The sequence below is a fragment of the Pseudonaja textilis genome, chromosome 6 (genome assembly GCF_049901715.1).
Source record: "Pseudonaja textilis isolate UNSWEBS1 chromosome 6, rPseTex1.2, whole genome shotgun sequence".
Lineage (NCBI taxonomy): Eukaryota > Metazoa > Chordata > Lepidosauria > Squamata > Elapidae > Pseudonaja > Pseudonaja textilis.
In genome coordinates, this window is record NC_141995.1 from 16,909,313 (window position 1) to 16,922,424 (window position 13,112).

The window sequence follows — 13,112 nt, forward strand, 5'->3', positions numbered from 1 at the left end:
CCGAACTGGTAGTTAACCCTGTCGGATTCCACCCCTCGTTATGTGTATTTAATATTGCATATTTTATGTGGTGTAATAGGCCTCTGTAGACTGCATCCTTTCTATCCCGTTAATAGTTCATTTTCACATGATCTAATCATCCATGTCATGTTGTTGAAAACCAGTTGGCAATGGAAGAGAAATATCATTATGGCATATCATTAACATGCTCAGTCAGAGATGTAATTACGAATCTTCATGATAGTTTCCCACCAATGACTTTAAATAATTATAAATTTCTGGCAAACTACAGCATGTAGCTTTTTCATGTAAAATAACTTTGTAAAAATAAATTACCCTAGTCTAACATGATAAGATTCTTCTTGTTGTCCTACAACCTGAATTGTCATCCTTTCAATATACTGAACAAACCAATAATTAACTTGATCCGTTACAGAAAATGATCACATATTTATATAACTGAAGGGTATACCTTTAAATCACAGGATTGAATTATTAGAGGCACAAGCGAAAAGCATCACTAATCTACAGTATTCTCATATTCTCACTTCCAAATGATCAAGGTTGCATGAGTAAATTGGGATGGTTGTATTCTCCATTTTTTCCAATTTTCCAGAAAAAGATAATAATTTAGGGATTCAGGTATACAGATTTCTGTTGGTTTGTCCCAAACATTTTTATTTCTATCATAGATTCACTCAAGATGCATGAAATAATCCAATTTTACAAACTAATTAACAAAAAAAAAGCCAGTAGGAGGCTACATTGTTCAATAATGGTCAGTCATGTCTTGCTGAATAAACCACGGTTGTGTTTTATTTTATTTCGTTAAATTTAGCTGCTCTTCAACTCCAAACTGATTCTTGGCAGCTCACAACATAAAAATTCAAATACAAAATAAACAAAACAAAATGAGCAGCTGCTCAGTATCATCTAACCTACCCAATGAGGGTGCTCTCCATCCACTCTAACTTCTCCAAGGTTCAGGAGACTGGCCATGTCCTTGAGATCTTCCGCAATGCCATCGAGATGGGACTCATGGATGGGACCTAATTCTAGAGCAGGGGTCTCCAACCTCAGCAAGTTTAAGACTTGTGGACTTCAACTCCCAGAATTCCCAGAACTCTGGAAGTTGAAGTCCACAAGTCTTAAAGTTGCCAAGGTTGGAGAACCTTATTATAGAAGGCAGGTGCCATGAAAGAAAGAGCATGCTACTTGGATTCTGATAGATGGCATTGTTCAGTCAACGGAATCCGGTGTATGCCAACTCTACCAACACATATTAATTGGGCAGAACCATGGCAATAAGCAAATCACATTTTGTCTATGTTTATTATTTTTAGGGGGCTTACATAGTGCTCCCTTCTCCTACTTTTTCGTTACAGAACCAATTATGTGAGGTAATGTGATCCAAGGGAACCTAACCAGGAGTAAAAGAAAAATAGACAACAATGTATGCGGACAAAACAATGTAGCAGAAATACACCTGAAAATGTTATAAGACACACAGGATAAATGGGTATGTTCCAATATTTTATTTTGAAACAGGAAAAATAAATAAATGACTACATAAAGAAAAAAGTGAGAAAGGGCACAGCAGATGGAAAATAAAATATCAGTAAATAAAGAATTTACAATTTTTATAAAATTTTAAAATCATTATTCATTAACTAAATAATTGAATATATAAAACTACACTCATCTTGAGAAAGAATTGTGAATTATTACAAGACTCTAAACATTAATATTTACATTGATACCACCACCATTTATTATTATACAAAATAAATGTACATGATTTTATGAAAAACAATGAAAAATAGATGCTAAAAAAGTAAAAATAATATTAAGTTCTAGGTTACCTCCCATTGTACTGATTTATGTTTACTTCAAATTATTAATAAACATTACATATGTTTCAGGTTACTATCTTTATATCAAATCTTTTTTTCTTTAAAAAGCATACTTTCATTATCTGATCTTGCCTTCTTTCGTGACATGTAATAAACAGGGAAATCATTCTTCCTTAAATTTAGTCAAACTTCTATTCTTGATGCTTATTGTTAATTTTGCCACATATATTCCTCATGTATAGTCCTAATTTTTTTTAAAAAATAAACCTTATTCAAAAGCAAACCTATTTTTAAAAATCAAGAATAAATCATTAGTTATGATCCCATAACTTTTATACATACTAGGATAATCAGAAAGAATTTATCATTGTTTGCTCTACAATCAGCCAGATGTTCAGACTGTGTTTGTCATTTTTATCCATCTATTGACCTGGGATAGGCAGATGTTGATGTTCGATGGTCTTCATGGTATCATCACAAGATGTAAGCTCTTCTGAGCAAAGCTGACTTTTGAAATTGACTGATGGTGATTTTGTCAATGCCGATGGTTGTTCAAATGGTGCTCCAGTTGTTTTTGGATTGCACCCAAGGTGCCTATTACTATTGGTACTACCTTTGTTTACTTTTGCTATAATTATTCAATCTCTGTATTTGCAGGTCTTTGTATTTTGCTATCTTATCCAGTACTTTCTCTTCTGTTCTGCTGTCTCCAGATACTGCCACATCCACTATCCAAATTTTTCTGACTTTCTTATCAACAATTGTAAAGTGTGGCTTGTTATGTGGCAGGTGCCTGTCAGTTTGAATTCTAAAGACCGGAGCACTTTAGTTCCTTCCATTATCTATCTTTCTCTATTTTATGAGCCCACCAGTATTTGCTTGCAGGCAAATATTTCTTGAAGATCTTCCAATGCACCGTTATTGCTACTTTGTCATGTCATGTTCCTAGTCAGTCTTTGTGATCTTTTTGCAACAGCTAACCAGATGTTCCACTGTTTCTTCAGCTTCTTTTGCAGAGGCAGGAGTTGCTGTCAGAATTCTTTTTCCAGTCAAGTTAGCTCAGGAATTCTGGGAGTTGAAGTCCACAAGTCTTAAAACTTGCCAAGTTTGAAGACCCTTGGTATAGACAGTCAAGTTATTGCAATGAAATTTGGACTGGACAAATGTGTCACACATACCATCAAATGGGGGAAAATGAAAACTGTAGAGATCAAGATACCTTATGGAAATAACACTGAGGGTCTGGATGAAGACCATCCCTGCAAATTTATTATTATTAAATGTATTGTTATTTAGGTTGGTTGCACAATCAGCCAGGACCGAATTTGGCATTTTTAACCACCTATACTCCTATAGAGTCCGTCCCAAGGCTTTCCAATGGGCAGATATTGTTTGATGTTAAAGGTATTGTCACACTTTGTAAGTTGTCACAAGTAAACCTGCCTTTCGCAAATGATTGATGGTGAGTTTGTCAATGCTGATGTTCAATGCTCAATGTTGATGGTGTTCAAATGGTGCTCCACATGTTTTGGGATTGCACCCCAGGCACCTCTTACTGTTGGTGCTACTTTGCTTTCTTTTGCCACAGTCATTCCACTTCTATTTGAAGATCTTTGTATTTTGGGATTTTCTGAAGTTCTTGAAAGGGTTGTTGAGGGAGTGCTGGCCTTCAAAATTGATATTTCTCCTACAACCATTTATTTCCCAAGACATAGTATGTGAAAACATAGTATTTGGGAAACAGGGTGTTTATTTTGCTATGAACAGATGGACTACGCAGCTTCTGACTTTCCTGGTTTCTTCAGATCCCAGCACAGCAGAAAATAATTAACACAAGAGCTTGCACACACCCCATTTGATAGTAAAATAGGGTGTGCTGCATTTTAACATTATTAAGAAGTTGGAGAAGTTACCTTGCTTCCAGCAAGTTTCTTTCTAAACTGCTGGGTAATTTGCTACCTTCTAATGTAGAGGCACAAAACCTGAAACTACATGACTGTACAAGGCCTCTGGAATAGTTGGGAGTAACTCTCACAATTTTTCCTCTGTTTAGAGACATATAGGAGGGTATAAGTCAAATAAGGATGGTGACTACAACTATGCGATCGAAAATGCCTTGTCCTACTTTTTTACCAGCATGGCAAACTTTTTTGATTTCTTGGACATTTTAACTTTTTTGACCTCTACTTGCACTGTTTTGATAATTTTCAGTGACAGATGAGGAAGAAGCTACACAGGCAACATTAAACATTTACATATAAATGACATTATGTATCTACGATTGTAAGCAACACAAAATCCACTATTTGGGGTCTTTTTCTTTTGTCCTGCTTATTATTCTTTGGAGCACTTCTATCATCTCGCACAACTTCAAAATGCAACTCTTATATTAGTTTTACCCTATTTTATTTATCTTTTCATTGCAGCCTTCCAATTTTGATAAAGGCATGCCCCATAGTATAGCTTTGGCTTTACAATGTTCATAAAAAGTAAGTTATTCTAATTTTCTTCAGCAAATTTTAAAGAAACTCATATGGCAGTATTCCCCAAAGTTTCAGGTTCTGTGAACTGTGTGGGGGAGAGGATAGTTCCATGCGAGCGGCTTGCGAGTACGTACATGCAGCTCAATTTGTGCGAGCGGTGCACGCATGCCTGGCAAGTGAGGATGCAATGTGTGCGTACTCGCCAGCCGCTTTGCGGCCTGGTTGCAATCCCCTCACGGCCCACCAGTTGGGGACCCGTCATATGGCATTAAATAAATCTGATATGAAAAGAGTGTATTCTCTTCTGGCCTATAGAGATATGGGAATGTGGCAGGTCACAGAGATGAAGGTCAGCAATGTCAGTGTTGTATGAATGTGCATGGACTGTCCAAAGGCAAATTAGATGTACTAAGCCTTTGTTCTTTTTATATACCCATTTTAGTCTATTAGAAGAAAGGTGAGAAACATACCTCATAGTGAATATTAGTAGCATGATTCTGGATGCTTCTGGGCTTAATGGGTGTCTAGCTAGAAGCCATATACCAGGGGTGTCAAAGTTCATTTCACTGAGGGCTGCATCAGGGTTTGGTCTTGGGGATCCGAGGGTGGTAGTGATCAGGGGATGGCCACCTCGATGTCACTTATCGAAACTCCGACTGCGACAGCCTTCTGCAGCCCTCTGCCAGTGAAAACGGAGCATGCGGCTTCCCCGGGCCTCTGTTTTCACTGAGAGGGTTTCAAGATGCCGTCACAGCCGAAAACAGAGCCTGGATGGGCCTTGCGCAGCCTTCCTGAGCTCCATTTTCTCTGGCAGAGGCACTGTGGGCTGGTCCTTCACTGTTTTGGGGTGGCCCCATAGGCCAGATTTAAGCACCCTGTGGGCCAGCCCCATGGGCTTTGAATTTGACTCCCCTGCCATATACAATCTGTGAGTTACCTATGCTTTGCTTTGGATTTAGTCAAGACTAAGGCTTTCTCTCTAATGACTGACAGCTTTGTGACAAATATCAGCAAGAGCATAATTTTGCTTTTAAATTATACAGCTAAAATTTCTGGGAACAGCACAGTCATCCAAAAAAAGGTGAACATAATATATTATCTGAGTGATTAGAGAGAGAGGGAAGGAGTGGTTGGGCAGCTCAGCTTCTGAACAGCCAGCATTTTCTATCACCTCCTGAGAAACTGGTATGCCAAGTCAAATGTCTCAAGAAGAAGAAAAAATGGCACAGAGGCTACTAATCACAGATCACATCCTAATTATAGATGGTGATACCATCTTTCAGGCTAGCTAGGCGTCAAGGAGGGAAAAAAATAACTTGGGAACCCTCTGTACATCACCCGGGGTATGAAAGGTGTAGGATTATCTAGGTTATATCTAGCTCATGTTCCTGGCATTCACCTCCAGACTAAGAGGAAGGAAACTGCTGAGAAGTCTGTTTCAGTAGTTAAGTAATAATTTCCTAAGTCTGACAATTTTTTTCATTCCTGAATCGGATGTGATACTGCCATTTTCACATATTTGGAAGGCCCTTTCTATGATGATAGCATGATTAAGGTGGATTTATTCACCATGAATGAACGTTCAAGTTTGGAAGTTGGACTAGTTCTCTGACTAAAGTTGCAGTCCTAAACACTCACATTAGTCCTCATATACATCACCAGTTTATGTTTGCTGATTCCCAAGTATGATCATGAAGGAATAAGCATCAAAGAGACATATGATTTTCTGAAGCAGAAGGAAATGATAAAACACTAGCTTAGATTACTTGGCCACCTGTGTTATATTTTATAAAATACTTGAATAATGTTATTCCTCCCAATCTTCTCAAGTTCAAATAGTCCCAATTCCTTTATTTCTAATTCCTGGCTCCTTCTCCAAAAGTATTCCAGTTTATCTTATTTCTTTGAAATCCAGGGCCCTAAACTGAATACACTATTTGAAGTGTGGTCTTCAAAGAACAAAGCAGAACAATTATTTTTTTGATGATTTGGAAATGTTATTTACATTGATGTAGACTCAAGTGGCATTTATCTTTTTTGCAGCCATATCAAACTGAAAAATCATACAGGAAAAATACAGCAGAATAAAGCCAACTCTTAAAAATATTTTTAAAAGCAAACCACCATCTGACAAACTTCCAGTTAAACAACCTCGGATAGTTAACAGAATGGAATATAACAGAATAGCAGAGTTGGAAGGGACCTTGGAGGTTTTCTAGTCCAACTCCTTACTCAAACAGGAAACCCTATACCATTTCAGACAAATGATTATCCAATCTCTTTTTAAAACCTCCAGTACTGGAGCACCCACAATTTCTGGAGTTTAATATCAGGTGCTCTTAAAACTAAATAGATTTGGTTTCTAAGAGATAGCAAGATAGTACAGAGTAAATCCCACAGGAGTAAACGAATACTCTCTCTCCTTAAAACTCAGGAGATGATTATCACTGAAACATTAACAAGAAGAAATTTCTATAAATAATCTGGATTAAGAATATTTAGAGTGGAGTTCATTATAATAAATATGGTTGTAGATAGTGGCATTGAGAACAAGAAAAATGTTTGCTTTTTCCAGAAACTTCTTTTGCTACTTATTTTATCTATTGCTGCTATCGCTAAAGTTACTAGGACTTTTCTTAAGATTGCCACATGAACCAGCCTGAGCAAGATTTGCAATCAGTAACAGGGACAATTGAATAAAAGGAAATAGGTGGAAATCAATTCTTACTATAAGATCAGGGTGCACTAGTAGGACTGTTTTCTGATATTTTCTTGCATCAAAAATATTCCATATGACTTAAACTTGGAGCATTTTCTGGTTATTTCTATGATTAAAATGTGACTCAGAAACTGAATAATTGAAAGATGGTGTGATCAAATGGATTCAGACATGATATATAATACTAATTTTAACTCAGGATGAATAATAAATATTATACGAAGAGAAAATTGGTATAGGATATTTCGCATTTGTAGCATATTATTCCAGTATTGATATCCAAAATAGCTCATTTTCTAAAAATTGTTGGAAATAAAATGATCAGCTTGGATTTTTTTCATATTTGGAGGCAATGCTATAAAGCTGAACCATTTTGGAAAATAAACAGAATAAACTATTTTTAAAATTCCATATCCCTTCTGACTTGTTATTCTTATATATTATTAAATGTAGTATTACTACAAAGTACAGTAAATCAAGTTTGCTGTACACTTTCTATTGGAAAGTGCATTTGATTCCTTCAGAGAATGGCTGATTAAGCTATCTCAATATCTAAAATAATTTCGTATTTTAAAAGCAAATCTGGCAATTAAATTCAACCTGGAAATCAGTTATGGATTATAACTAAATATGGATTTGTACCACATCCAAAATTTGGGTTTCTCTTAACATTTCAATTACTGTTAGAAATTACAATAATTCTTAAACTCATGCTGTAGTTTTCACTTTAAGGCTAACTTCTGCTGATATTTAGACACTATTTTAATTTCAACAGTTGGTATTTTTTTAAAATCTATAAGACTCATAGGACTGTAAGGGACTTTGGAGGACTTCTAATTCAATCCCCTTCCCAAGGCAGGAGATAATATATCATCCCAGACAAATTGTTGTCCAATCTTTTCTTGAAAGCCTCCAGTGATGGAACATCCAAATAGTGGTTTATTGAAAAATTTAACTTAATTCTGATGCTTGTAAATTCTTTATCTACTTTATTTTTCCTTTTTAATCTCTTCCCCTTTTATATTTTTTTAAAAATTTCTCTTACTTTTTAGAAAACTTCATAATAATAAACATATGTGATTGAAACCCTACAAATCTCATCCCCAGGTGTGCTGTTAGCTATGACTCCTTCACACGGTCTAAGCCATGGATTTTGTTTTGTAATAGAGCCTCAGGACAGAACTTCAGTAAATCAATATGCATTTTGTTTTTGCTTGCAGAAGCCCAGTTCTACAAGCCACCCGCTCCTAAAACAGAAGATCTGTTTTGCAAAGCAACCCCAGAGCCTTAAGCATAGCCTTTGTGTCTGAGTAACACTGGAAAAAAATAAGCATCCATAAAACAAATTTCTTTCTAGATCTCTCCATGTTCGTACAAGAACAGGATATATTGTATGACATTATGAATTAATAGTAGGGTTGCTTTTTCTAGCCTCTGGCCATAAGGTAGTCACAGCTGGCAAGAGCGGTTAAGCAGTAGAGGCCGTCAGGAGCTGCTGAGTCATAGCTTCGTATTCCTTTGGCGTCTTCTCCCACGCCTCTATTTTCATGGGGCATACTGTTTTTCTGTCACTTTTCAAGTGCTAGGACACTAACTACCCTGCAACCTCTTCCCAGAATAAAAGCAGGAATTTGTAATTGCACTGCAAGTTACTTCAAACATCATAGTTCAGTGTACAAGCATTGTCTTCTAAAACTTAAGCATTTAGGCACTGCCTTGCTATGTACAATGTTTTATCAGCAAGTCCTGCTACACTGTGACACCCACTCACAATTTACAATGCAATCTTTTGAAGCTCTTACTACTGTATTTAATAACGTTCTCCCCTGCCCCCAAGGCAGCCAAAATATTTTTAGGATTGTACGTTGTAGTTTCTTGCTATGCTTGTTTATTTAGAAGTCCAATTCATTGAATTCAGTAAAGCTGGTTTTCAAAAGCTATCCTCATTCTACAGTCTTTTAAAAGATCCTTGAAATATGGGTCCCCCTCCCCGCCCAACGCTCTAAGAAATATCCAGATGTGTTCACCCAAAGTGCATTGTACATTTTGGTTATGGTTTATGTTTGTTCCCTGTTACGCTTATTTTTTTCCATTTGGTTTTAGTTAAGAGACTTTAAGTTGCACTCTGCACATAGTTAACGTGCAGCTGGGTGGCCTTAAAAATTTAAATCCATTATAAATAAGTAAGACTGCAAAGAGATTCAGCATTCAACCAAACAGCTTCAATATTTGCTGGCAGACATTTCATTACCCAATTAGGTAACATTATTAAGTGTTATGCAGTTTGCTTTGGGCAGTTTACGAGTGAATATAGGGTTTTGCTGCCAAACTAGGATGTTACCTAGTGAACACATTTAATGCTTCACAGTGAAGAAGGAAAATCTATATGGCTATAGGAATATTTATTTAATAAATTTTTAATACTTCCCAACTCACATTTGTATCATAGCATATTATAAACATTCATAAAACTAACTGCAAGTCAGCATTTACAACTTCTAAATAAATGTTTGCTGTTCCAAAGACTATGCAAGCAAAAAGAATAAAAGTGCAATCAATTTAAAATTTCCATAGCATTTCATGCTGATTAAATTCATTTTAACCACGATTTAGGCTTATAACTAGTTAACCTTATATCACAGTAAACCATAAAGTTGCTTAGCAATGCTGTGTGAGTTCAAGTGAGGGAGTTAATTTAAGCTACAATGAGTTGCAAAACCCCAGAAGCTACTCAAGCACAGCTGTTATCATGGATAAACATATACAAATTCAGCCATTAAATCACTTTCACTTACAAATCATAATAGATTTACTCAGCCTCATAAAGCCAAAATCCAGCAAAACTCAGCATTTGATCATATTGTCAAAAGCTGTGTTTTTTAAACTTATTTGTTTTAAAAAATGACATTGACATCTCTTAAATATTTTTTTGACAGGAATTTGATCAAATAGTAGATTGTATATATTTTTTAGGTCCAAGAGTCACTTTTCCAAGCTATCTTGGGAAGAGCTTAGTAAAATTGCAGGCATATCTATTGTCTTCCCCTCCCAGGCATCAGCACGAAAAAATCACCAATAAACTGCAACCTTGAAACTGATGTGGAGATTTGTGTTTTGTCATTCTGCAAAAAAAGTCTAAAAAGGACTTACATGCTGGACATTAACAGAAAAAGAAATCTCCGAGATTTTATTTAAGGCAGAACAGGCTTAAGAATGAAAAAACATTGACACATTCTTAAAAAAGTATAGAACATTCTATATAAACACTGTATATTCATCACAAGCCCTGAAGGCTTGGCCAAATATTCATTTTTGTACTAGCACAAATATGCAATAAGCTAAGCTTCCTGGCTAAACTTCCACGAACCAATGTTTCCTGGATTCACATGCTACAAGAAGTCCCCTGCTTCTCTTGCAGAATAAATACTAAGTGCTACGTGCACTGACACCATATCATTGCTGTTACCCAGGGATGTCAAACTTGTGGCCCGCGGGGCAGATGCATCACACGCTGGCCACACCCACTCCTGGTTTAGCAAAGGGGAAAAAAGTCACACTATGTCACATGATCACACGAGTTTCACAACCCTGCTGTTACCAAATAGTAATCACTTTGGCCAGAAAAGAGAGGGAAATAAAACTAAAAACACATTCATACGAAGTTTTTAACTGTTCACCCAGAAAACACAAGTATTGCCAGTTTTTCTACCTCTTATTATTAACAGCTAAGGACATCACAAATTCGGAACCAAAATAGGATGTGAGATGCCTCCTGCTGAAAGGTCAGATGAACAAGCAGCCATGCTGGTGTGGGGAGTGAATCACTTCTCTCAGCCTCAATTGGCTTTTTAGATGCAGAAACAAGCTTTTTCTCCTTCTGTTGTAAGGCATTTAGAACTAGAAAATAGTGTAGCAATATAGCTGACCACCATCTGCTCACACGAAATGTTCACTCCATTTGTAACCACGTCACTTTTAACAGTAATAACTTTAAATGAAAACGTTTACCATTTGTGAAAGTTGCACATTTTGATGCAACATCTGAGAGCAATCCCACATTTAGCAATGCTTCCAGCAGTGAAAATAAGTTTAAAGTGAATGCTCCCACTGTTAATTATTTAACGAGATCAAGTATCTCACGTTTTGAGTATCATTTTCAGTGTTGTAAGCAGTTATGGTTTCCTGTTTGAGAAGGTGAAAGGGAGCGGGTGGTTTTTTTTCACTAGACATAATCCTTGCATTGTTTTCCATGTTGAGCTATTCTGACATCAGAATTTGCTCCCCCAAAATTAAGGCGTGTCAAATTCATGTGAGAATTCTCTTGGCAGTAGTTTGGACATGAAACGACACTCCTGGGGCAAAGTTACCCTTAATTGTGTAATTAAGAATCCTGGGATTTATGCTTCCAAGGTCAATTTACAAGATCCCTTCCATGGTTTTTGTTTTTACTTCTTAGATGATAAGTGTTGCACCATTCAGAAAATATAAAGTTTAATGTTTAAAGGTTTACAGTAATAAAAGTAGATGTCTTATACATAAGTAGATAGCAAAAAAACTAGTATATTTTAGTAATTTCTTATCTATTATTCATTTGAATTTAAACCCTATCACATGGAGTAATTACTATGACAGCCAATATACTTTAACATTTAAATATTGTAACCATTTTTGGCAATAGACCAATACTATTAGTAAATATAAATACATGTATACTTTTAGAGTATACAACTAAATTAAATTAGATGATATCCTTCACTGACAGATATTCAAGTAGATTACTAAGGACTTAAACTGAATGTAATTCCACTTGCTAAGCCAGAACTGGGGAAAACACAGCCCATAAGTCACGCTGCTATCCTGACTCAAATGATGACAAACCAGCATTTTTAAGGCTGCACCTTGCACTTCAATTTTTTGCAGTATAATTTTTGAATGCTTTCACAACAAAAAATAAAGATGAAAATTGAGCAGGAAGATTTTGATAAGTAACATGCTATTTTCATTTTTTAAATTGTTTAAACCTCTCAAGGTCACCGCATCAAAGTATAAACTTGTTGCGTGAAGAATTTTTAAATGTGAAAGTGGCATTTTCTCCTAAGGAAGTCAAGAAAATCATGGTGAAAAATTTGTTTGTATCGTTTGGACCCTCCAGCTGTTAAATGGAAAACTGCCCATTCCCAGCATAACAACGGGTTAATTAGGATGTACATATAACACAGTATATCTAATCACATCTAATCTGTGAATCAGAAGTATACATGTATGTTTGGCAAATCTGGAGGAAAATGGAATTTGAAACCAAATATTCTTGCAATAAAAACCATGTCTATAGTAACTTATTTTGAATCACCCAATAAAATTCACAAACCTCTGCGTTTTTGAATGCCTCAATACAGTAAGCAATTGAAGAAATAGCCTGCATTAATAAAAGCATACAATGTTAGAAACACCCTTATTCAAGCATATGTAGTATTTTATCCAAACAGTATAATGCACGTTTTTTCTGTTAAATTTGGTCTGATTCTCAGTCTTTCATAAGTGTTTTCTCACTGCCTCCTTCCTAGACCTAAGAGAAAGTGACTAGCCCAAGATCATCCAACAGGCTTTGTGACTAAGGTGGGAATCAAACTCAAGTGTTTCTAGCCTGATGTCTTAACCATGGCACCAAACTGGCTTTTATACCATACAACAAATATTTTAATGATGAAAAATGCTAAAATATAGCGTAACACTTCAGTAAAAAGATGGTAGACACAATTATTCAGAATATTTGGGTAAAAATAGGAATGAGGGAGCTAATGACTAGATATGATAACAACATAGCAATAGCACTTATACACCGCTTTACATGCCTCTCTAAGTGGTTTTACAGAGTCAGCATATTGCCCCCAACAATCTGGTCCTCATTTTACCCACCTTGGAACAATGGAAGTTTGAGTCAACTGTGAGGCTGGTGAGATTTGAGCTGCCAAATTGCAGTTAGCAGGCAGTCAAAAGAAGTAGCCTGCAGTTCTGCATTTTAACCACTGTGCCACCCGAGTTCTTAAAATAGACATG